This window comes from Balaenoptera acutorostrata, chromosome 3 (assembly GCF_949987535.1).
Source record: "Balaenoptera acutorostrata chromosome 3, mBalAcu1.1, whole genome shotgun sequence".
Lineage (NCBI taxonomy): Eukaryota > Metazoa > Chordata > Mammalia > Artiodactyla > Balaenopteridae > Balaenoptera > Balaenoptera acutorostrata.
The window spans coordinates 150343440-150369311 of NC_080066.1; the positions used below are offsets into that span (position 1 = coordinate 150343440).

Sequence of the window (25872 nt, forward strand, 5' to 3'; positions counted from 1 at the left end):
TATGATATCCCTTTACAGCTATATCACATTGGTTATTATAGTTGTTTTTATGCTTTTAGCATCTGTTTTCCACAAAAGGGTCAAGTCTTGAGGGCTTGGATCTTGCCTCCCTTAGTGCTTGCCGTGTTTTTACTGTTTAAGGCTAATAACAATTTGGTAGTGTTTATGGAGCTCTGTGCCGGACCCCGTGCTGAGCAACCTTATGTGGGTTATCCCATGTCATCCTCACAAGAACCCTGTGAGGTTGGTCCTGACGGACAGGGAAGGAGACAGGCACAGAGGAGATAAGTGCATAGGACCGAATTCACATGGCCTAGCTCTAGAGCCTTGCTTTGCTCTTACCCTTTCAGCTGTGAGATTGCTTCATTGAATGGGGCAAAATTCTCGGAAGGAAAGGATTAAGTCCAAATTAAATACTAAAAATTAACTATACATTTTATAAATGTAAAGGGCATTTTGACTAGGTGTGTTGGAGCTTTAAAAATCATGGGCTGGGTTTAGTGATTATCCAGCTTAAACCAAAGTAAGAATCGGAACAGTCTCGGTTTTATGATTCATTATGTCATCCGAATATTTCTTCTGCCATTTTTCCCCATGTCAGCTAGGTGTAAGTAACCACTTTTTATCACCACCCTTTTCCTGAGTGCATGTCTTCAGTAGAATTATGCCATTAATCCAGTGCCAGGGGACTGAATCCAAAGGAAGATTTAGACAAGTTGAGGTTCAAGGAAATAAGAATTTGGTACTTTTTTTTCATGTGGATAATTTGGGGTCCTAGTTGCTTAATCTTTTAAACTTCTCGAATGATCTTATGGAGATGGGTCCTTATTGTGTTCAAAAGAGATGATTCCTTCTCTCCGTCCTCCCTCCCTCTCACCCAAATTAATTAAAGTGCACTTAAACCAGTTGGTTGATTTTATACTTCTGAGAGATTAAGACCCTTAAGGAATCGAGGAATGGGTTAATATCCTGTCCAGATGGATACTTGTGCCTGAATGTTCATGTTTATACACATTTTTCTTTGTGAATATACAGGCAGCAGCCAACTCTGTCAGCCAGACAACTTGTGTGGTATTCTTCCTTTTTACAAACAGTTTCAGCTGATAACTAAGCACAGATAAGAGCCTTTTTCAATGCCCACAGAGTTGTTTTGCTCTTTTTGATAAGTGACTTCACAGTTATAGGCCAAGGGCATGCTATAAAGTCATTGGGGGGAAAAGTCTTAAAAGTGGTCAAAATTTGGGGGCTATCAGAATTTTCTTCTTTACCTAAATCTAAACACTTATTTAGATAGTAGATTATCCACATCGCATAGGCAAATGATAAAAATGTTTGAGATTCAGTTTTTATTTCTGTTAGTAACGGTTGATCGTAAGTAGAGGCGTTTGGCTGTGGAACTGAGAGAGGGGAATGTTTTCTGGGAGCTTTCAGTGAAGTTGAAAATGTACCTACATTCACCTTTCATCCACATTGTACCATGCCTAGTGAGAATTTCAAACCAGGCCACTTGATCCTATTCTTCTGGAGCCATTGATATTGTTGGGAGATTACATATATACAAAATCTCTTCAGAAACCAAAGAAGACCCAGCTTAATTGTAATTGCTTAGAAAATCTTGTAACAGCTTAGCTGAGCTTAAAATGTGAATTCTAACTCTGTAGCCTTATTGTTGCCCACCTGGACTACTGGTTTACCATCCCATTCTGCCCTGCCGCATGCAGTTCATTTTACACGTTGCCACCATGATTTCTGTACCAAAAAAGCATGTGTAACCCTGTCACTTCCCTGCTGAAAACATTTCCAAGGCTCCTCGCAGCCTGTGGGAGAAAGTCCGGCGTTATTCCGTGGTCTTCCAGCCCTCTGATGGGAAGCTGGGCAATCACATTATCTACTGCTCCCTGCTTTGAACCTGGTACTTCTGATACCCTGGGCTGTCTCTCACCTCAGGGTGCTGCTCCCTTTCAGCACTTCTCTTTCCTCCTCCTTGTTCTGTAAGATTTTACTCAAGGGATTCCTTCCTTCTGACACCCTAGGTTGGGTGGTGTGCCCCACCTCTGCCCTCCTGCAGAACTCTGTGCTTTTCTTCCCTCATTGCCTGTCACATGTTGTATTCATGAGAGGGAGCTATGAATTCTTTGAGAGCAGGGGACCATGTCTTAATTATCTGTTTCCTCAAGCCGGATACAGAAACTGACACATGGTAGATACCATCCTCGGTGTGTGCTAAGGCAACTTTGCATGAATGACGAAGTTGCCTTTTGAGGTAGTGAGTTCCCATCACTGGAAGTGTTCCAGGCAGGAGCTAAGAGGGCTCTTGTTACTCAGAAGTTACTGTCTCTCATTTTGCTTTTTATTTTAGTTGATACTTTTAGTTATGTTTTTTTAATTTAATTTTTTCACCTCTCATTTTATCTTTGATAGTTAAATAAATAAAACCTTTCTAGTAATTAGCATTATATTAATAGCTGTAAAATGCCTAATGTATGCATTAGCACTAATTTTTTCAACAATGCTAGGAGGAGAATGATACCATTACTTTCATTTTATAGTTGTAAGAATTGACGTCAGAGTGAAGGAAATTAATCTGCCCAAGGTTTTACCTACAGTTAGTAATTCTTAGAGCCAGGATTCAAATCCAGGTTTGAATCTAGACATTATATACATTTCACTATGCCATTTTGCCCATAAACAAAACCAATGTTTTGGGACTTCCCTGGCGGTCCAGTGGTCAAGACTCCGTGCTTCCAATGCAGGGGGTGCAGGTTTGATCCCTGGTTGGGGAACTAAGATCCCACGTGCTGCATGGTGTGGCAAAGAAAAAAAAAGAGGCAAAGCAAATGGGTGTTTGTGTAATGATCCAGCATAGAGCAGGGATTCAGTAGTTGTCTGGTGGTGTTGACTTCACAGTAGGCTTGTTGTTAGTTTAGCTAAATATTTGAAATAGAAAGGAGTACTCTTTTTTAAAGAAGTGAACAGAGATAAAAGGGGAAATAGATTATATTCTGTTTAGTTTCTTCATTTGGATTTTGTTTCTAGCTTCAAACAAAAGCTGTACATCGAGTTACAATGGAGGTGATCCTGGCTTTCCTACAGTCAGTAAATTTCTGATTCTGCCCAAAGACAGGAGTCCCCTCCCCTACCCCATCCCAGCCCTGTGGAATTATTCTGTTTTTGTTGGGCATAATCTTAGCTATTTTGATGGTAGAGGATGGAGGAAAGGGGTGCAGTACTATTTCCACAGAAATACAAGAATGTGTCTCACCGATGTCAAGGAAGTTACTGTGAAGCAACTATACCTTTAAAAAATGAAATAACTGGGGTATCAAGTAGAATAAGAATGCTATTACATTTAAATCTCAGTGTGATTCTATGAGCTTAGGCAGTGGCTGCCAGAGATTAGTTTAGATCAAAGACCTCCAAATTGAATCTTACCTAATAATTCACCTGGCTTGCAAAACACAATGAAGCTTTTTGTAAACAGCTTGTGTTGTGCCGTTATCGATGTGTAACTTCCCTGTTCCCCCTGCACACTGCCCCACACGCCTGCTCTCCAGGGATTGTTCTGCCGGCCCCCCTCACTCTCCCCATTCAGCTCCCAGAGTAGGTCAGATATTTATTTCAAGAACCAGATGTCTGTGTCCAAAGAAAAAAATTAGAAAAGATTTATTTTGATTTAAAAAGGTTGTTTAATAAGGATGTAGAATGTGTGATTTTGATGAAAAAAGACAGGGACTCATGAAATATATTTTAATACTGTAAGTCTAGTTGAAACTGCTTTTTGCCAAATCTTACTGTGTATAGTTTAAATATTCACTCGCATCTGCAGTGAAATTTGTGTTTGTCTAGTAGGAACAGGAATCTAATAAGACAGGGTTTGATTTGCTCACATAAAATGTCTGTAGGGAAGGTGCTTGGGTTGGGGGGTTCTACCACATCATTGGGAGGGTCTTGGCTCCTTCAGGCTTTCAGCATCCTGAGGATAAGGCCTCCGTCCACGTAACCACAGGGCTCTCTTGGAGCTCCAGCCAAGATGCCTGCAAGAGGAGGGGAAAGAACAGCGGCAGAGGGGCTTTCTGGAATCTTCTGCCTGACTTGTACTTGAAACTCCTTGGCCACCGCTGTCTTCAAGGAGGCTCCAGTGTGGTGTTTAAGTGGGCACATTGCCAGCCCAAATAAAACCAGATTTCTATGACTGAAACAGAAGGGGAGGGGAGGGGAAATCAGGTTTGAAAGAGTTGACTCTGCTGCCAAATGCGAACTGTATTTTTAAGTCATGAATCTGCTTAACGGTCTTTTCAAAGTTGAAAGGGAAATGCATTATGTAGGGACATTTTGAAGAAATATTTCAGTTTTGGGAAAATTTTTTTTCCAGTCCATTGCTATGCTTTTGTAAAATTCTTAATGTCCTATTATTACTCCCCAATAAGTAATCTTTTAAAATTATAAATATTAATAACCTGGGCTTAAAAATAGAGCAGGATCGATACTGTGTGCTTCAGGTTAAGAGAGTCTTTTCATGCCTTTCCTGAAGGCACGTGATTTAGAAATATTTATGAAAAATCATCAGGCCTTTCTCTCTGAGCCTCTCCTTTAGATACAAGTCGTGAAAGCTCAGTCCCTCAGGTGTTAAAAACTGCTTTGGGTAGGTGTGTTCCCTGATCCAGCAGCAAATTCTGCCATGCTGTTCTGATGAACTGTAGTCTTTTCTTGCCTCTGGATGTTTCTGCCTGGTTAATTCTCTGTGTGAAACCTTCTGCCTACACCTTTCAACCCGGGAAAATTCTGTTGATTGTTCAACTTTCACTTCACCGCTCAGCCTTTCCTGTCTTCCATGCCGTCCCCTCCTGACTGGTGCGGTGGCTTGGTCCCTGCTGCCCCTGTCACAGAGAGGAAGTCCAGCAGTGATGGTGTGGAATCAACGAGATAGTCAGATTAGTGTTCACTCCAAACTGTGCTCAGCCTCCCCAGAGGAAGCTCACATTATGTACAGTCATCATTTGTTCACGTTACACTGTAATCGCTTCTGTGCTTTTCTCTTACTTCTTCTGGATGATAGATTCCTTGAGGATGGTTCTTTCGGTCATTAACGTTATTCCCGGCATTCCTACACAGTGCGTGGTGCGTAGTGGGCGCTCAGTAGACTTGTAATGGATGAGCAAGGGCGAGTGGGCAAGCAGGAGGAGCAGACAGGAAGACCGGAGCTCTCCAGTGCCCACTTCCCCCGACTCAGCCTGTGGAGACATGAGGGAGTGAGGTCTGTACACCCCTGAGGTAAAGAGCAGGGCTCCTTAGCTGGCCAGGGAGTGGCAGTTTTTCCACTGTGCTGTGCTTTGTGTCACTGAATGAGCTGGCCCTCCGGTGGATACCGGCATCCTTCAGAACTATAGAATTATCTGTCACTGGAGGACTCTTGATGGAGGAGCTCTGCATTCATTCGCTTCAAGTTGTTCATTTAACATTTATTGAGTATCTCCTATATGCTGGGTTCTAGGGCTGCGAAAGTGAACAACAGTAATCGTCACCTTTAAGTTCTTCTAGGAGAGTCGGGGAGACAGACAGACACTCACCGCATCCTCGGTATGTAGACGCTTAAGTGAAAGGTTAAAGGTATAAACAGAGAAAGGACTTGTGATTCTTATGTTTTGTTTCTTCTTTAAGAACATTAAGTTCTTGTTAAAGAAAGTAAGTGCTGTTCCTTAAGCCCTGTTTTTTCAGAGATTTTATAAGCTTGTTTATATTTCTATATATGTGACACCAGACTGTTGGTAGCAATAATGAGGCAAAAACAGCATCAGAGATGATCCTATAGCTTCTGCAGTTACCAGTATCTTTGACCATGACTTCCCTGAACATGACAGCACTAAAGAAATACTGCTAAGGCTTCCCTGGTGGCGCAGTGGTTGAGAATCTGCCTGCCGATGCAGGGGACACGGGTTCGAGCCCTGGTCTGGGAAGATCCCACATGCCGCGGAGCCACTAGGCCCGTGAGCCACAACTACTGAGCCTGCGCGTCTGGAGCCTGTGCTCCGCAATAAGAGAGGCCGCGACAGTGAAAGGCCCGCACACTGCGATGAAGAGTGTCCCCCGCTCGCCGCAACTAGAGAAAGCCCTCGCACAGAAACGAAGACCCAACACAGCCAAAAATAAATAAATAAATAAATTTAAAAAAAAAAGAAATACTGCTTAGACTTTCTCTTTAAATTCTTAGCATGCATCCTTAAGGCCTAAGATGGCTACTGGAAGCATCATGTTCATATTCTAAAACGTGGAAGAAGGGAAGAAAAAAGGTGAAATTCTGAACAGGGTCAGCTCCCTTTACGTAACTTTTCTTTGCCTACTTTTCTTAAAACACGTGCATGTGTCTCATTGGCCCGAACTTAGTCCTGTGGACTCATCGAGCTGTTAAGGAGGCTATGAAAGGGAGTCTTTCAATTAGTTGTCTTGCTTTCCCCAGATAAATTAGGGGTTCTGTTAGGAACAAGGAGAGAGTGGACACTGGGTAGCAACAAGCAGCCTCAGCTGTATTGCTCAGTAAAATGTTCTTTGAATGAATGAATGGAAGTGAAGGAGGCATGATGGAATCAAGGCTTTTGGTTCATATACTGTGCATTTAATTTTCATGGTCTATATTTTTTGAACCTTGAAATCAGATTGATTATCCACATATCTAGAAAATCAAGTACTTGGATTTGCTTTGCCCTCTAAATCGTAATGTTAGTTTATCTTTAGGTATGATGGACTGGGCCAGAATTGTAGGCTAGTGAGAGGAGATAGGTTTTGGGTGTGACATACATATATGGACACGTTTGGTATTTTAATTTCATTCTTGATTAGCAATTGTTTACTGAATTCTTGTGATTTTGGTTTATAGAAATAGATATATAACTTACGTAGGTTTATATTTATAGTGTTTTTTCAGAGATTTATTTGTTTTATTTTTTCACCTCTGCCCTGGCAGTGATTTTCCTAATGTGGATACTAAAATTGATAGGACATAGTTTCCTAAGTGATACATGTACCTATGCTAGTGTCAACCTTTACCACTGTAATACTCTTGAAATGTAAGTTTTAAAAATTGTAGAAGTTCTGTTTTGAAGTTTCTTAAAATTGAGAATGATACCAATTTCCAAAATTATCAATTGGTACCATAATTATTTAACTGATAACTGTGATAGGATATTCATGGTTTTCTTTTTATTTTCCAGTTTCTGAGCCCAAAATTTAAAAGAAAACTCTTTCTTCATTGTCAGTAAGGCTATTTTGGACAGGATTGCCCTGTGAACTTTCTAAAGAGAAGTGTACTGTGAGGAACCTTAAAAATAGGTCTTTGTTGGCTTCTTTGGGACGGTATTCATGTCCTCTGCACGCTGTTGAAAATATGCTCTATTCCTTCATTCTGTTGTGCTGAGCAATCGGAAATTGGTTTTCCCAAACCATCTCAATGCGAAGAATGGCCTGCTTTTATTAGTTATGTGAAGAAGTAAATTCCAGGGACCCTCAGCTGCAGGATGGCTCTTTCTTCACAGCTGCTACTCTTCCTTTGTGGAGGATGCCAGTTGCTAAGAGAAGGCTTTGTCTGTTGTGCATAAAATGAATTTTGTTTGGACCTCCCTCAAGCACCTTAAAGTGTGTAAGAGTCCAGCTGGACATTCCTCACCAGATGATAATTTAAATGCAGGTCAAATTTAGAACCCAACTTATATTAGTTTAAAAATAGATGTTGCCTTTAGAAAGCTGACCTCTGGTACATTTGGGGCTTGCTAGGCCATTTCTTGTGATTCACACAGCTGTTTTAGACTCTGAAAGGGAGTGCACATTTAGAGTAGATGGAGCCAGTGTCCTTGTAACTTGTAACTTGGGACCCCAGTCTTCTGCCACGCCAATTTCTTCAGCCCATGCGCATTAGTTCCAGTGAATTCATGGCAAGACAAGAATATGTATGGTAGAATAGAATCAGATTTCTGTACATTAATTTTACTGGAGGTTTTCCACTTTGACAATGAAAGCCTCAAGAACACAGAAGGAAAATCTAACAGGTTAATTTTAAGGTAATAAGACTATTCATTATATGATGGATTCTTCAGTTTTATTTAGATGAGTCAGAAATTTCCCTCAGGGGACAGGGTAAACGTTGGTAACCCTAAAGATGAGAAAGATGTGACTACTGGCAGCTTTCACCTGGGGCTGGAAGTCAACAAATGATGTTATGTACCATTTATAATATGCAGATGAGTTATTGGTTATCAGAATATGGAGTCATTCTTTCATGTCTTCATTTGTCAACCCCAAGTCCAAAGTTTACATGGAAGGTGTTCAGCAAAAAAGTTAATAGGGTAGGATTGGGATTGGGGAGGCCTGTATTGCTAGCTTTTTTAATTATCAGAGAAGCAAACATATTGCATGGATGTATTTGAATTGTTGCCTAAAATTTTGTCCAAAATTGAAACAAAATGGTAAGCTTAAAGTTTTAAATACTTGATTATAAAAATAACCATTAAGGGCAGTTTTTTTCTTTATGATTTAAGAAGGTAAAATAAACATTTTTTTAATGCAGTGAGATTTATCTTTATTTCTGGACATCACTTTTCATATAGTCTTAATAGTTATCTCTTTACTGACTCTTTTGTATGTTAAAATGCACTTTGTTTGGACCTCCCTCAAGCAGCTTAAAGTAAGAGCCCAACCGGACATTGCTCACCAGGTGGTAATTTAAGTGTTTCTTTGAGGCCGATACCTTTAAACAGAATTAGTTTAACATTGAGTCTTTTTGGTACATTTAGCAGCACAAAATTATATATTATTTTGTGATCCACCTGTATTAGTAATGTTACTTTTTTTCATCAAAACAAATATCTTTTAAAAAGAGGAAATATGGGTTTTTTACTTGCTTTTTGTTTATAAAAGGTCAGAGTATATTGCATATACTCTGCGTGTGTGTGTGTGTGTGTGTGTGTGTGTGTGTGTGTGTGTAGTCCATGTTATTGTAGTAATTGACATGTTTCTGACAGAGGGCTACTGTGAATATTTTTGCATTGCACAAGTAATGTTTGGACATCTCTAAGATTACCATGCCATAATAGCTAGTATAGAAATGTCATACAGTGACATTGTTTGACACATCTGTGGAGGCGTTTATAATTTTTTCTTTGTTGTATACATATTTGGACAAAAGCAAAACACTTGTTTTCATTATAACTTAAAAGCTGAAACTAAATAAAGTAGTATTTCCTTCAAATAGGCAACATTAGGTATGAGTAGCTACCTAATAATACATTATAGAGAACATTTTCAAAGTTAGTGTTTTAATAGGAATCAAGATGCCTGTTCTCATACTAGGAAGTTGGTTCATTTAAATTAGTAACAATAATATTTATAAAGTCTTATTTTTTTAAATCATTTTTATTTATTTGTTTATTTATTTATTTATTTATGGCTGTGTTGGGTCTTCGTTTCTGTGCGAGGGCTTTTCTCTAGTTGCGGCAAGTGGGGGCCACTCTTCATCACGGTGCGCGGGCCTCTCACTATCACGGCCTCTCTTGTTGTGGAGCACAGGCTCCAGACGCGCAGGCTCAGTAATTGTGGCCAACGGGCCCAGTTGCTCCGCGGCATGTGGGATCTTCCCAGACCAGGGCTGGAACCCGTGTGCCCTGCATTGGCAGGCAGATTCTCAACCACTGCGCCACCAGGGAAGCCGAAGTCTTATTTTTTAATAATGCTCTGAGTGCTTAAGTAATAAACACTCCTTTTGATCCTCAAAGTCTTCCTTTTAAATAGACAGGATATCCACATTTAAAAATAAAAAGAAACCAAATCCACACATTAGATACATTTCTAACCCATTGGAAAGGAAGTGTCAGCTACAAGTAGATTTTCAGCAGTCTCTTAATCAGTCTGGCTTTCATTTTTCTAGTAAAGTCTTCATTACAGCAGAAACTCAAGCAAAACAAAATGTGGCTCTTGGAACTGAGCTATCTTTGGGAGCAGTTCTCTGAAGTTTAAATTACAGTTATTCCCATTGGTGGTGATCATAATTCATTTGCTTTTCTCCTTGAGTACCTCCTTTGTGTCAGTCATCATCCTGCTAGCCTCTGGGGACATTGTATTTCCACAGACTGACACCTTACTTGTCTTCATGGAACTTAGGGCTTAGTGGAAAAGACGTGAACAAAATAGTATGGTCATACAAGTAAATATATACATGTAAACTAGTAAGTGCTCTAGAAGCAATATACCCATGTATTTCCACTAGTATAAAGGAAACCTGATATTTTATTTAAACACACACACACACACACACACACACGGAGCAAGAGCTGGGGTTTGCAGGTTACATTTTCAGCAAATAGTACATGAAAGCAAATTATTTGGAAATTTAAAAGTGTACCTGACATCCTCATTTAGTTCAGGGTGTGTATGGGGTGAAGGTGGGAGAGGAAGAGGATAGGGGTAGGGGAGAAAGTGCTTCCAACAAAGATGAGTAGGGATTATCCAAATTGGGACTTGGGAGGTAGGAAAATATTTCAGACAAAACCCCACCCCTGACAGGAGAGCTGAGTGTGTTTGACAAGTTTAAAGATTGGTGTGGCTGGAGCATAGTAACTGGGGACATGGTGCCTTCGAAGTTGGAAAGATTTGCTGGAATATCACGCAGGGGCTTTTAGACCACGTCAAGGATTTTTAGCTTTACGCCCAGTGTAATGAGCAGCCATGAAATGGCTTTAGGCAAGGGTGTATTATGTTTTGCAAAGGCCACTTGGTTGCTGTGTTGAGAGTATATTAGAAGGTGGCAAGGGTAGAGGCGGGGAAATCAGTTATGCAATTAAAAAAAAATTATTGAAATATAGTTGATTTACAATGTTGTGTTAATTTTTACTATACAGCAAAGTGACTCATTTATACATATATATACATTCTTTTTCATATTTTTCCATTATGGTTTATCGCAGGATATTGAATATAGTTCCCTGTGCTATACAGTAGGACCTTGTTGTTTATCCATTCTGTATATAATAGTTTGCATCTGATGCAATATTTTACTAATGTTCTCCTGGGACATAAAGGAGTTGACTACTTTATTTTCTTCCCCTAACTAGAGCTGGAATTTTTGCTTTCTGCATTTTGGATGACCTTTAGTGCTCTTCCCGAGTAGAGCATGGGCTCCTTGAGGTCCTGCGGTTTGGTCTTATTCCCTGTGATGTGCCCATAACCTTGAGCAGAGCCTGACACAGAGAAAGTGCTCAATAAATATTTCTGAACTGACTGTTTGATGGCCTGAGAAAAATGAACTTCTGTTTTTTGCTCATCCAAGTCTGTCAGCACCTTCTCCTCTGCCACCCGGCGGTTCAGGCTGTATTTAAATCTACTTAATGGCCGCGGGCATTGCAGCCAGGTCCACATAGGCTCTTGTCCTTGACAACAGGCCTTTGTTTGGATACTTGGGGAAATACTGGCTACCACCAGGGCTGAAAGTGCAAAGAAACGGTATATTAGCTAAATTTTGGGGGCTAGCAGCCTGATGGCACAGCAACAAAAGGACTTGGCAGTAAGGAGCAAGTGGGGATTGCTGGAAGTTTCAGGGGCGGTCAGGCACACCAGAATATAGGAACATGGTGTTGGTTTTATTAGTTCAGAAGTTTTAAATTTCAGTATAACCATGTTTTCCCAACAGTATGTATAAAGGATGGACTTGATGTTTTATTAAGGAAAAAGAAGCAGCAGCAGCAACAAGTAGGGTTGGAGGCTACATTTTAACATGTAATTGAGAGTTCCTTTTATTTAAGATAAATCTTTGAAACAGCTTGACAGATAAAACTGTTTAATGCTGTGAACATCAGTTGAGGCAGATAGAAGTTTTGTTTTTGGATATAGATCATATATATCAGCTCTGAGTATAAAATATTTTTGTTTTCTGGTTCAGACTTGTAGACCGTGTGACAGGGCCAGGCTCATGCATTTGCTCTTTCTTGAACTAAAAGGTTGTATGTGAAAGCTCGCCTTCTAAGGGAAGCATTTGAAGGAACCAACGCGGTCTCTGCCCCAGTGGCCAGGGATTGTGGGTAAATCCTGAAGTGTGCTTTTCCTTTGCCTTTGGTTACAGAGCTTCACCAAGGTGGTTACTTCCTCCCATAGATGGGTCTGGAAGTGGCTTCAATTGTACTTGTAAAGCTTGAGATAAATGTCTTCATTTTCTCTCTGATGAAAGTAAATGGCATTTTCATACATCTGTCTCCGTATTTGTTGTCCCAGAAGGTAGGGTCTTCCTCCGTACTATTCTCCAGTTTCCAACTTAATTCACTTAATTCCCGTACAAGGAGCACGTCTGTGATGCCTGCCCCGCTAACCCTCCCTGCAAAAATAGTCACTGAACAACTACTTGTGTGGGTGCCAGGTATTGTTCTAGTTCTGTGTTTCGAGCAATACAAAATTATATATTTTTTGTGTATGCGACTATGGACTTGTGATATTAAATTGATCGACCAGGGTGACTGAGGAGACCTTTATTTTATTTCATCATAAGTATCGCCGTGAAAGGAACCCTCACTAGAATATAGTTCGAGTTCATATTGGAAACTTAGATTATTGCTTCCTTTCTAAAACAAACAGTGGAAAAAAATGTTATGCATGTTATGTCAGGAGAGAAGCCGATATTATGAAGCCTATATAATTTAATTCCAAAGGATTAAGATACAATTAAAATGTATTGACACTTGGAAAATGTGTCAGCTATTTTAAAATGAATAAATTTTAGTTCAGCAAATATTTTTTTCTGTTAGTCTTTAAATTGATATATTCAGTTCCTTGCTTGTGTTTGTTAATTCCAATGAAGAACTTTCATACTCCTGATCACTGATGATGTTGACAAGCTAGGCTAAGGGAAATCCATGGTTTAATATTTACCACACAAAAAGCACATTGGCTCTTGTTTTTAAACATAAGTTGCCTACTTTGGTACTATGTGTGTGTGGGTACTGAAAATCTAGAAAATTGAGGCTTTGAAAGCTATCAGTTTTAATTCTTGCTAATTTGGATACCTTTACTTTTTTGTTTGTTTGTTGGGTGTTTTGCCTTACTGTACTAGCTAAAACCTCCAGTAGATTGGTAAATAGAAATGGTGAGAGTGGACATCCTTATCTTGTTCTTGATGTTGGAAGAATGCTTTCAGTCTTTTAACATTAAGTATGATGTCAGCTGTAGGTTTTGTACAAATACCCTTTATAGGATGAGGATGTTCCCTTCTGTTCTTAGTTTGCTGAGTTTTTTTTTTTTATTAATCATGCGTGGGTTTTGTATATATTGATATGATCATGTGGCTTTTTGTCCTTTATTAATGTATTAAATTAATTTGTTTTCACATGTTGTATTATGTTAATTGATTTTCAGATGTTAAACTTGCATTCCTGGGATGAATCCCATTTGGTGATAGTATCTAATCTTTTTTATTTGTTGCTGGATTTGGTTTACTAATTGAATTTTGTATATATGTATTCATGAGGGATATTGATCTGTTGTTTTCTATTTTTGTGATATCTTTGTCTGGCTTTGGTATCAGGATACTATTGAATTTATAGAAGGAGTTGGGAAGTGTTCTCTTTTTCTCTGTTTTCTGGAAGAGTTTGTGAAGAACTGGATTTATTATTTAAATATGTGGTAGAATTCAGCAGTGAAGCCATCTGGGCCTGGGATTTTCTTTGTGGGAAGATTTGTAATTGCTAATTGAATTTCTTGTTACAGGTCTGTTCAGATCTTCTGTTTCTTCTTGAATCAGTTTTACTACTTTATATCTTTCTAGGATTTTGTCTGTTTCACCTAAATTAGGTTAGTATTCAGTTTCTCATAATATTCCCTTATAATCTTTTTCTATAGGGTCAATAGTGATGCCTCCTCTTTCATTCCTGATTTTGGTAATTGGTGTCTTTTTCATTTTTTCTTGGTCAGTCTAAATAAAAGTTTGTCAGTTTTATTGCCCTTTTAAAAGAATCAACTGTGGTTTTGTTGTTTTTTTTCTCTACTGTTTTTCTGTTTTCAGATTTGTGCTCTAAACTTTAATATCCTTCCTGTTTCTTGCTGTGGGATTTAGTTTACTCTTTATCTAGTTTAAAGTGGAAGTGAATTGAAATTTTTATTTTCTAGCATAGGCTTAAGTTTATAGCTATAAAATTCTAATAACTGCTTTAACTACATCCTATAAATTTTCACATACAGTATTTAACTTTCTAAGACTTGCTTACTTCACATAGCATGCCTTTGAGATTCATCTGAGTTGTTGCAAATATCAGTAGTTCCTTCTTTTTTACTGCTGAGTCTTCCATTGTGCAGATGTACCAGTTTGTTTATACATTCCACCCATTGCAGGACACTTGGGTTGTTTCCAGTTTGGATGATTATGAGTAGAGCTGCTATAAACAGTTGTGTTCAGGTTTTTCTGTTAATGTTAAGTTTTCATTTCTCTTGGGTAGATACCTAGGTGTGTGATTTCTGGATCATAGGGTAAGTGTATGTTTAACTCTAAAAGAAACTGTCAAACCGTTTTCAAGAGTGGTTGTATCATTTTGCATCCCCACTAGCAATGTTTGAGAGTTCTCCTTACTTCCCATCCTCACCGCCACTTATTGCCAGTAGTTTTCATTTTAGCTATTCTAACAGGTGTGTAGTCATACCTCGTCATGGCTTTAATTTGCATTTCCCTAACGGCGAATAATTTTAAACATCTGTCGTGTGTCTGCCATCTTTATATCCTCTTTGGTGAAGAGTCCTCTTTAAGGTTTAAAGTCCCTATGTTAAGGATTTCTGAGAAAAATTATTTTAAGTACACTGAATATAATCTTTTCTTGATACCAGAAGTCATTGTTATGGACTATAATTACAAGATGGGTTTGGAATTACCGGGAAGCTTTTGAGGACTATTGAGTGGTGTTGTACTACTTATGTCTCTTTCGGGCTTTTCTTTTCTGCTGTTGGTGTGCCTGATTCTGGCAGCAATCCCATTTCCCGTCCCCTTTCTGGTTTACTGCTTTTATGAAATGATCATGAATAAGCCTGTTAGAATTGTGTTTGAAAAAGAATAGTGGAGTGCCTCTCAGTAAATGCTGCAGGAGCTCTTCTCTAAGTACAGTACATAAACTCTGTAACATCTGTTTTAGTGCCTTTCAAACTGGGGCCATGAAATTGAGATGAGGGGTCTGTGAATGTGACTCTGTATATGCACCAAGCATTGTTTATAAACTGAATAAACAATATAACTTGCAATATCTATTCTACTGTTTTTCAGAAATGTGGATGCTGCTGGGCAACCCTGGATTCATTATAATCTTTTTTTTTTCCCCCAGTGTACTTTCTCTCCCAGTTCTTTCGCTTCTTTCCTTGTTATTGGCCATTGTGAGGGTGAGTAGAGGTTGTCAGATGGAGCTTTCTCAATAAGTGAGGTATTGATGTTCATGACTAGCCAGGACAGGATGAAGTATGCTTTTTAGTTTGTGCAGTTTAACCATAGGTGGGTGGTTAACCAAATGTTCTTTACAAGGCTTATATCAATTTTTGATGATGCAGTATAGCATATTTTTGTTGAAAGGCTTCTTGTACAAAGTTAGAATACTGGCAAGCTCTTTGAATTCTTCAAATTAGAGGACCTATATGAATTGTTATTAACACCAACCTAAACTAAACCAAAAAGTGGCAAGAAAAAGTGTATTCTTCGAGTGATTGTTGCATAAATGAGATGTTTATATCATGGGTTCCACGGCTGATTCTTTTCCCATATTCGTCATGTCATTTTGATGTACTTGTTATAAATAAAACTTGATTAGTGGCATGGTGGCGCAATACAAAGATTATAAAAATAGAAAAGAAAGCTGTTCCTATGTGTGTAATTTATATAAACACGACATCTGCTTGCATATTCTTGGTCAGATTCTTACTTAAGTCTCTAAAGTACTTTGCTGCTTTGCATGCCTCATACTGTCAAGCAAGTTCTTGTTCAAAGAATATGTAATTATGTCATAATATGATAATTTGTTATGCAGGTATTATATCTTAAATTATCAATCTTTTTTTTTAACTTAATTAATTAATTAATTAATTTTTGGCTGTGTTGGGTCTTTGTTTCTGTGCGAGGGCTTTCTCTAGTTGTGGCAAGTGGGGGCCACTCTTCATCGCGGCGTGCGGGCCTCTCACTATCGTGGCCTCTCTTGTTGCGGAGCACAGGCTCCAGACGCGCAGGCTCAGTAGTTGTGGCTCACGGGCCTAGTTGCTCCGCGGCATGTGGGATCTTCCCAGACCAGGGCTGGAACCCGTGTCCCCTGCATTAGCAGGCAGATTCTCAACCACTGCGCCACCAGGGAAGCCCTAAATTATCAATCTTAACACCTTTATCTTCCCAAGTTATTTTTGGTTCTCATTTCAGGGTACGAAGTAAGAGTAATTCCTTCTATGTTACTAGAGATTATCTGAGCAAAACTACCAAAAAAAAAGTTGTTGATGTACTAAGTTATCGGTACCCTCATTTTAATTATGAGATATTCAGGGGTGTGTAATATTCACTTTCTTTTATAAACAGGCTAGTATGTTAATTGAAAGTAGTCTAAGTGTCTCTATTTTTTACATTTAGGGAATAGTATTTGAATTCCATTGAGATTAACCATAAAGGAAGAAATTGATAAATTGAACTACATTAAAGTTAAGAATTTCTCTTCGTCAAAAAACATTGTTAAAAGAGTGAAAAGGCAAGCTACACAGTGACGGGGAGGTATTTGCAGTATACTGCATATATATTGAACGGAGGACTCATATCCAGAATACATAAAGAACTGTAAATCAATAAAAGCCAGACCCTCCATTCCCTCTTACCCTCCCTTTGGCCAAAGATGTAAGTTTTGAATAGGTAGCTCACAAAAGAAGATCCTAAATCATTTCTTATAAGGAATTAGAATGAGGAATTAGAATTCTTTAGATATGGCATTATAGTTCTTAAAAATCTTTTTTACCTTTAAGGGCTGATGCTCTTATTTGCCAATTTTGGTTTTAACTGCTCTAAGGATCTTTGTGAAATCTGAATAGTTTGAAGGGTCAGAAACAAAGTTTCTTGGTTATTAGGTTAGGAATAAACTATAGTGAGTTTATTAAATATGAAAACTTATCAGTTTTTAAAAATTTTTACAGAGAACTAAAATAAGCTGCTGATAAGGTATTTAGTCCGGAGACATGTCTGTTAGTCCAGAGAAAATATTTTTCACTTGCAATAATGCAAATCCAGTTATGGTCTAATACACTTCTCAGTTAATGGTATGTTTTTATCATCCTTGTATTCTCATAAAACTCCTCTAACACTTACTATATTATGCCACATGTTATAGGTCTTTATATTTCTTTCCCCTGTATACTGTAATTTTCTTGAGGGCAGAAACTGTTTCTTTATTTCTTCTAACTGATGTATTGCTTATATTAAATAGAAAATGTTGATTGTCTTCACATTTTATAGAAGAGTGATAAAGTACTAGAAGTTTTGAATTCTACTGCATATTCCCCTTTTCTTATTTCAGATGAAATTAGTTGCAATTTCTTACATGCTGATGATGTAACATCTATCCTGGTTGATGGTCTTGAAATTTTATAGCCATCATAACCTCTGACCTTTAATGAAAAAAATGTGCTTAATATATATATCAGTGTGATGAACTTTGCCAAAGTTTAGCCACAAACAGTGTAAATAATAGTATTTAAAAATTGGAAGATCGTATAGCTCATTTTATCCTAAGAACAATGCTGTGTGAAAGTGCTTTGTAAGTTTACAAAGTTATTAGAACCAGAAGGTCGTGAAGGAATTTTCTGGCACGGTTCCTATTTTAGATTTGATACAGAGCCCATATTTATATTCAGAATCACTTTAAAATGTTTTATGAGTAAATCTGGCCCAACATAAGTTGATTGTGCTGGAGAAACATTTTAAGATGCTGATTTCATTGATTTGGTTATCTTGTGCATTTCCAGTAGAATAGGTAGGGGTATAATAAATGTATTAGCTGGCAAGTTTGGTTTCCTTGTAAAATATTTAAAAATTTGTAATGCATGCCAGTTTGGAGTTGCTCTTTGTTGTGATTATGGTAATTGCCAAAGAAGCTTGATACTATAAATGTTTCATTAAGTATTTTTCTTAAACATTTATCTTTTCAGATAACCTATTTGTTGAGGTTAAAACACCAATGAAACTGCCAGTAAAAATTGTTCATATGTATATCTACTTGTAGTAAAGTCTTTATTTTAGAATAATTTTAGATTTACAGAAAAGTTGTAAAGATGTGAATATTTTAAAATGCCTAACTGATAGTTCCTTTAATTGGCATTTCTATTAAAAATTTTAAATCTTTAATAAAATGTTCTTGCCTCTGATTTTTTTTTATAGATTTATTTATTTATTTATTCATTCATTTATTGGCTGCGTTGGGTCTTCGTTCCTGTGCGCGGGCTTTCTCTAGTTGCGGCGAGCGGGGGCTACTCTTCATTGTGGTGCGAGGGCTTCTCATTGCAGTGGCTTCTCTTGTTGCGGAGCACGGGCTCTAGGCGCACAGGCTTCAGTAGTTGTGGCACACGGGCTTCAGTAGTTGTGGCTCGTGAGCTCTAGAGCACATTGCCTCTGATTTTTGTTCATTAAGAAATTATTTTGTTTTAATGTATGTATAAGTGAAAGTATGCTATTTTAGTTGTCCTTTTTCCTTAAATATCACTTTTCCTGTGCTGTAAAATGGCTATCGATTACATGGACAGCTGTGAAACATAAATGTATATATATGTGATTTATATTCCACATTTATGAGCAGGAATAAACCTTATTGAATCAGGACCATGGGGATCATTTAATTATAGAAACAGAAATCTGCCTGGTAAAATGTTCACAATTTTATATTTTTGTAAAAGAAAGTAGTTTAAAATTGCATATGCCAAGTTCCTCTTCCCTTCTTCTCTTTTCTATTGTAGTTATATAATAACATGAGAGAGTAGTTTGTAAGGACAGAGAGATACCACATTTTATTGAATTTAAGATGCCTTCAATTGTAAGACATATCATTATTCTATCTATCATTAAGGAAAAGACCATAGCTTTTTAAACTATGACACAGTGCTAAGATGCCAGTGATTGTAAGATGCATCCTGATTTTACTGATGTTAAAATGAAGAAAAATGTGAATTTTAGATCCATGCAAAACATTCATCACCCTGACACAGTTATTTTATTTGGGGTTTAACTTAGGACCTCTAGCATTTTTAGAAGTCAGTGTGAGAATCATTTATTTGAATTGTGTTGCTTGTTTTTATGCTCAAATACTGTTGGTGGCATGTTCTAAACAGTGTCTCTTATTTTTTTTTATTTTTATTTTTTTAAAAGATTTATTTATGGCTGTGTTGGGTCTTCGTTTCTGTGCGAGGGCTTTTCTCTAGTTGTGGCGAGCGGGGGCCACTCTTCATCGCGGTGCGTGGGCCTCTCACTATCGTGGCCTCTCTTGTTGTGGAGCACAGGCTCCAGACGCGCAGGCTCAGTAGTTGTGGCTCACGGGCCTAGTTGCTCCACGGCATGTGGGATCTTCCCAGACCAGGGCTTGAACCCGTGTCGCCTGCATTAGCAGGCAGATTCTCAACCACTGCGCCACCAGGGAAGCCCAGTGTCTCTTATTTTAAGAAGATATCAAAGTTTTCATTGAAGTATTATTTCTGTAGACAAATTTGAGTGCTTTACAGGAACAGAGAATAAAAAACCAAATTCCGTTCCATATAAGTTGAGTACTTGCACCATGTGACCTCCAAGAGCTATTTCATCATGTTCCTTCCTTCTCTTCTGAATTTTCAATTTTTTTCTTTACTGATTACTCACTCTCTTTCTAGTTTATAGCCTAAAAAATTGTTCTCAATCCTAATTCTTCCCCAAGCTACTATCATGTTTCTTTTTTCCTCCAGATTACTACTTGTTTCTTTTTTCCCAGCATTGCCTGAGTCACACACTTCCTCACCTCCATTATTTAGTAAACAATTCTCTGCATAAGATTTATGTCTCTACCATTTTGTTGAAGCTCTTCTCTCTGAGGTCCCCGGTAGCTTTCTCATTTTCTAAAGCTGGTTACCTCTTTTTAGTTCAGTTGTTAAAACCCATCTCTCTCTATGCTCTCTCTTTAGAACTATGGCTACAGTTTTTGTCCCTGTGCCACTTTCATAAAATCGTGATGCCAGATTTTCTTCCTGTTTCACCTATTCTATTATTAAAACAATATTGAAACATTAAAAAAAATGCTCCATGCATCTGCCATTCCAGTATTTATATAAACTTATAGATTCTAGTGTGGATGCACTGTAATTTTCTATATAATGTGTCTGTTGTTGGACAATTTACTTGTTTCCAGATTCTTTATTTTGTTCAACAAACATTGTAGCAGAGAGTATTTTCATTCATATAACCTTTTGCGTCTCTTGTATTATTTACATAAGATCCATTTCTAGGAGCACCACTGATGACTTAGCCATCAATTACAAGGGTTATGAGCATTTTGCTGAACATTAACTACGATTATAGGTGCCATCCCAATTTACAGGCCCACAAGGAGTTTTAATTCAGGCTTATTAGTGTCAGTGTTCCAAAATTATTTTGCTAATTTAATAGTTATAAATGTATAAAATATTACCATGCTAATTTAATAGTTCTATGATGGCTATTTCATTTTTGTTTTAATGTTTGTTTCTTGATAATTAATGAGGGTGAGCATTTTCACATTTGTTTTATATTGAATTTCTATTTCCTTATGAATTCTACCTTTATACTGTATCCTGTTTATCTATCTAGTAATCTAGTACAAAAGCTGTTACAGAGAAACTTGTCTTAGATTGCAGGATTTCTAAATTACCCTCTTTTTAAACCAAATGTACAGAAATATTCCTACTTATTCACAGTCTGATGGCTTTTGCCAATGTGATGCTTTAAATTCATGTATATCTTTTCATGTTCAATGGACTTTTTCCCTCTACTCATTACATAGAAATTTGGAGGAAAACCTGGTGACTTTTTCCATTTGTTAGCTGACCAGTTTTGTTATTATGATAATAAAAATTATTCTCTGACAACAATTTGTTGTTGAACTGTGCCTAATGTATTTTTCTGCCTCTGCTCTTTATTTGAAAATGCGTTTAACATGTAAAATACGACTTAATTTAGATACCATATGATAATTCTGCTGAATGAAAAAAGGCTTTCAGAGAGAACTTGGTATAACATTTATATTGACAGAAATTAAAAGATACATCTTTCCGTATTAACCTTAACTAACTGATACGTAGTACAGTTTCATGGGTAGTTTAGATTTGGTTTGTTGTTGCTGTTGCTAAATAAATTACTCTACGGTGGACCCTCATCTCTCTCTATAGCACTGGTCTCACAACTGAATGAATTTTTGCTGTAATCTGTGCACCATCAACTTAATTCATTTTGAATTCTTGAACCTCTCACTCTGTGACCTTGCCCTTTACTTATTGTTACTGTTACCCTGTCTTTTACTGGCTTGAATTATTGGCATTTCCTAAAGTTCCATCCGCAGTTGCCACCTCCTTTTTTATACATTCTCTTTTGTAAGCTCAGTCTTCTTCCATGTTAACCTATTTCAAACCCACCTTACACCCCAGCTCTAGCCCTCTCTTCCTCTTACCAGCCAGAGACCCACATTTTCAACTCCTTTCTTGACTCTGTTGTTCTACAGCAGATTCACAAGCTTAAGAGCCTGGCTAACAACGTAAGTGAGTAAAAAGCAGGCCTTTGGGTAAGAAAAAAATGTTTTTCTACACTAAGAAAAACAACAGGGTAAGTGGGGTGATAAGTGGCTGTTGGCATAGACTCAGGGTCAGGAAGACAGTCATGGGGTGGGGGGGGAGAGTGCAGGCCCCATGCAGGCTGTTTGGCTCTGGCCTTTGTTGCTATTTGGGAATGTTGGCCCAAAGTTACCAGATCTCCCAGTTTCTCAAGAGAAGCTGTAAATCAGGATTTGCATGTTAAATACCTTGAATTTTAAAGGATGGGTTGAATTTTTGTAAAATACTGCATGGGCCAAAGAAAACATGCCCATGGATCAAGTTCAGTACACAGGCTCTTAGTTTATAACCTTTTTCTGTTAAAGACACTTTAAATTTTGTATGTCATCATCAAGTTGTCCCCCATTTCCCACCCTTCCCTTTAGTTTTATTGTTCATCTAGTGGGAGAACCATCTGCCCAGTTATTTAAGCCAGGAACTTCCAAATCATCACTGACATCTTCTTACTGCATTACTTCTTTATTTTGGAGGAGTGTTTGGGTCAAGGGACAAGCGTTTTATGAATTAAAGGAGATTAGAACATGTTTCTAGGCAGAAAGGAAGAGGCCAAAGGAAGAGGATAATGGACAGAGCCCAGGATGTCCACTGGAGATGGGATCCAAGGTGTAGAATCCAACTACAGACCTCCATGGTCAGATGCTAATCACCCTTCATACTTTTATTTACCAGTAATCTTATTTTAACCAAAAATAATCATTTTCTCTTTTCTTTTCTTGTGGATATCATATTTCCTTGCATTTCTTGTAGAAATTTATTTTACTTTTAAAAACATGTTCTTTGTTTTGTCATGTTAATACTCTTTTTCCTTGGACATTCTTGAATTTGATAATTTTTTCCATATTGCTGGTTTTCTTAGAATGGTGTTTGGGTAGGGGAGGTAAAACTTTTCCTTTTCCCTTCTAGGGTCTCTTGCTGGGCCTGTGAATTAAGTTCACATAAGACAGGTTAACAGCAAAAAAGCATATAGATATATATTTTTTAACATGTACATGGGAGCTTTCACAGGAAAATGAAGACCCAAAGAACCAGTTAGGCCTAAGTGTTTATATATCAGGTTGAACAAAGAGTAGTGATTGTGAAAAAATAACTAAGATACAGGCAGAGGCTAAAGGAAGATAACAGGGTTAGTTTAAAAAGGTTTGTTTATGCAGGTTCTTCTCAGCCTTGACTCCCTGTCTCTGGTGATCAAAATGTTCTTTTCTTCCAGGTGCAGGGAGGGCACCTTTCACATGGGAGTTTTTTTTATCTCCTGTTTTCAGGAAGAAAAGGGGAGGTTAGAGTGCCTTTCTCACACCTGTTGTTTTTAAGTGCCTTTAGCTCAAAATAGTTAATATGCCAAATCAGCATGTTTTGGAGTAACATGTTCTAAACCCCTTCAGTTGTTTATCATAGATTTATTTGTAGTAAATGATAGGACCAAAAGGTTGAATTCAGCGTTGTGGAGACTGTCCACCTGTGCCCATGGGCTCTGATTTATGGGAGCCATGGTGGGAGGGCCAGCCACATGGGGTAGGGTGGACTTCCCCAGATGTGTGGGTGCTTTGCCTTCTGAGTGCGGGTAAACTCTAAGTTATCTGGAACATTGTCCAGCTTCTCTAGTCCCAAGGATCAGTGTGCAATAGATTTTAAGCCATAGATGTTGATGTCATCAGACATCCAATTGAATACTCCCACTTCAGGTTCTTAGCAACAGTTCTGCTTTTAGTGACAGTGGAGCATATATGGTGACTGTGAGGTCTGTGCATGTTTATCCAACTTGTCTGAGAAGGCTGTTCTCCCCCATTTTGAGTAGCTAAATATGACAGTTATGATTTGAGCCTGTTTCCTTCTTGCTTATTTTGAGTGAAAAGATCTGTATATTGGCTGAATTTCAAGAATTTCATAAAGAACCTGGTTATTTAGAGTTCAGGCCAAATGCACAGTTGCCGCTGTAGAGAGGAAAGCAAACATTGCCTTCTGATTATCCAGTGTGCTCTGAAGGAAAGAATGGAGAATTTGTGTAGCAAAATTATGGCTTAATCAATTTGGTGACTGTTAGACCTATACACTTAGTACATACCCTTGAGAATGAAACGAATGGTTTCCCCTGACTTATCTCAAGTGTATTCCATTGCAGTTCATGTCTTTTGCTAACCTGTATAATTGCTTCTTACATAAGTAAAGATTGTCACCTCTGCTTAAAATAGAGATCTTTTCTATGGGCTACAGAATTGCTCTTTTTCAAATAGTATCGTTAGAAAGCAAACAGTGAATTAGAGCTGAATCAGCTAGAACTGTCACTTGATGTTTCTATGGAAGTTACCATCTGTTTTAAAGATTTTGTACATACACCCACCCATATAAAATAGGGACCATAATACTCTAAATTCTGAACACTATTATATAACATTTAAAATCAAGGAAAATAGATTATATCTTTGATGCCAAATTTAAATACATAGCTTATGATTTTTCCAAATTGTTATAATTGGTTTGGTTTGAGGGTAGTTATGAGGTTTGTGGACACACTTCACCCTAACCTCGGCCAGGTCAGCTTAGCACATGGTGTCATCAGAGCTCATTGCTATCAGAAGATTGCAGATACAGCTCAGAGCATTTTGCTCATATGAGTGTTTTATTTTGTTTTTAATCCTGTTGCATTGATTTAAAAACATGGTTTTTTGGGGGGTGAGCGATGGAAAGTTATACTGTTCTAATATATATTTTTAAATGCATTGCTGGTCTAATTGGTATAAGTTCTTAGAAGCAATCTCACATGTCTCAGTAGCTAACAAAATAACATTTTTTTCAGTCTTTAAATACTTAAAGAAAAAAATTGGAAGATCACAATGTAGATGGTGCCTTCGCAAGTATATTCAATAGACCTTGGGAATTTAAGCACCCTCTTCTTTAAAAAACTAAATGAGGGGCTTCCCTGGTGGCACAGTGGTTAGGAATCCGCCTGCCAATGCAGGGGACACGGGTTCGTGCCCCGGTCCAGGAAGATCCCACATGCCGCAGAGCGGCTAGGCCCGTGAGCCACAACTACTGAGCCTGCGCGTCTGGAGCCTGTGCTCCGCGACAGTGAGAGGCCCGCGCACTGCGATGAAGAGTGGCCCCTGCTCGCCGCAACTGGAGAAAGCCCTAGCACAGAAACGAAGACCCAACACAGCCAAAAATAAAAAAAATAAAAAAAAAATAAAAATAAAAAAAACTAAGTGAGACCTATGGTTTTGTTAGTTTAATCTAGTGTTTGCCATGGGCTCAATGTTGTATTCAAAGCTATAGGAAGTTATGCTGTTATCTCTTGGAGGACTTAATTGTCTGTATCTTGGAAGCATTCAACAGTTCTGAGCACAAAACTGTGGAAAGATTTTAATGACTATTAAGGGGTATTGACCCAGCCTTCAGTGAGCTTGGAATCTAATTTTTAAAAATTTAGTTTATCACTAATCTTTTTCTGAAAAAGTATTTAGGGATATTGTTCCCTTGACTTTTTCCACACTGATGCATTTAGCATCAGACTTCACTGATATTACTGCAAACAAAGGCATATTTTGTTTTCCTATTCATTCTACTGTTGGAATTTGGGTTTGCAGTTTTCTGTGGTTGTGAATAATTGTATTTGTCTCTGAGTGACAGTTCTGGAGACCATAAACTCAGGAGTGAAATTGCTGGCTGGTAGGGTATGCTCATGCTGGACAGTTTTCAAAGTGGTTGTTTCAGTGTATGACTCCCACCGGAGTCTGAATGTTTCCATTGCTCCTCATCTTTGCCACACACTTGACATTGTCTGACTTCTTAAATTTAGTCAACCTGATAGGTGTGTAAAGGTGCTTTTTATTTGTATTCCCCTATTTACTAAAGAAACAGAGCATCATTTCATGTATTTAAGGAGCTTTTGTATTTCCTTTTATAATTTTTGTCCACTTTTCTGTTGGATTGTCTGTCTTTCTTACAAATTTATGACAGATATATTCTAGGTAATTATATTTTGCTGGTTATGTGTTTTCTAATTTGTGGTTTATCCTTTTCTTTTTTCTTTTTTTTTTTAACATC

At 37.9% G+C, this 25872-nt stretch overlaps 1 protein-coding gene across 14 annotated transcripts in view; it reads left to right on the plus strand.

Annotated features, from left to right (window-relative positions):
- SIPA1L1 (signal induced proliferation associated 1 like 1) overlaps positions 1-25872 on the plus strand; it is a 372579-nt gene that overhangs the window by 144442 nt on the left and 202265 nt on the right. Inside the window, exon 1 of one of the 14 annotated variants that reach the window (XM_057543416.1) lies at positions 5561-5577. The exons of the other annotated variants lie outside the window; for them this stretch is intronic. The gene's annotated coding sequence lies outside the window, so the exon portion shown is untranslated. Of the gene's footprint in view, positions 1-5560; positions 5578-25872 lie in introns of those variants that run through there. 14 annotated transcript variants of the gene reach the window in all.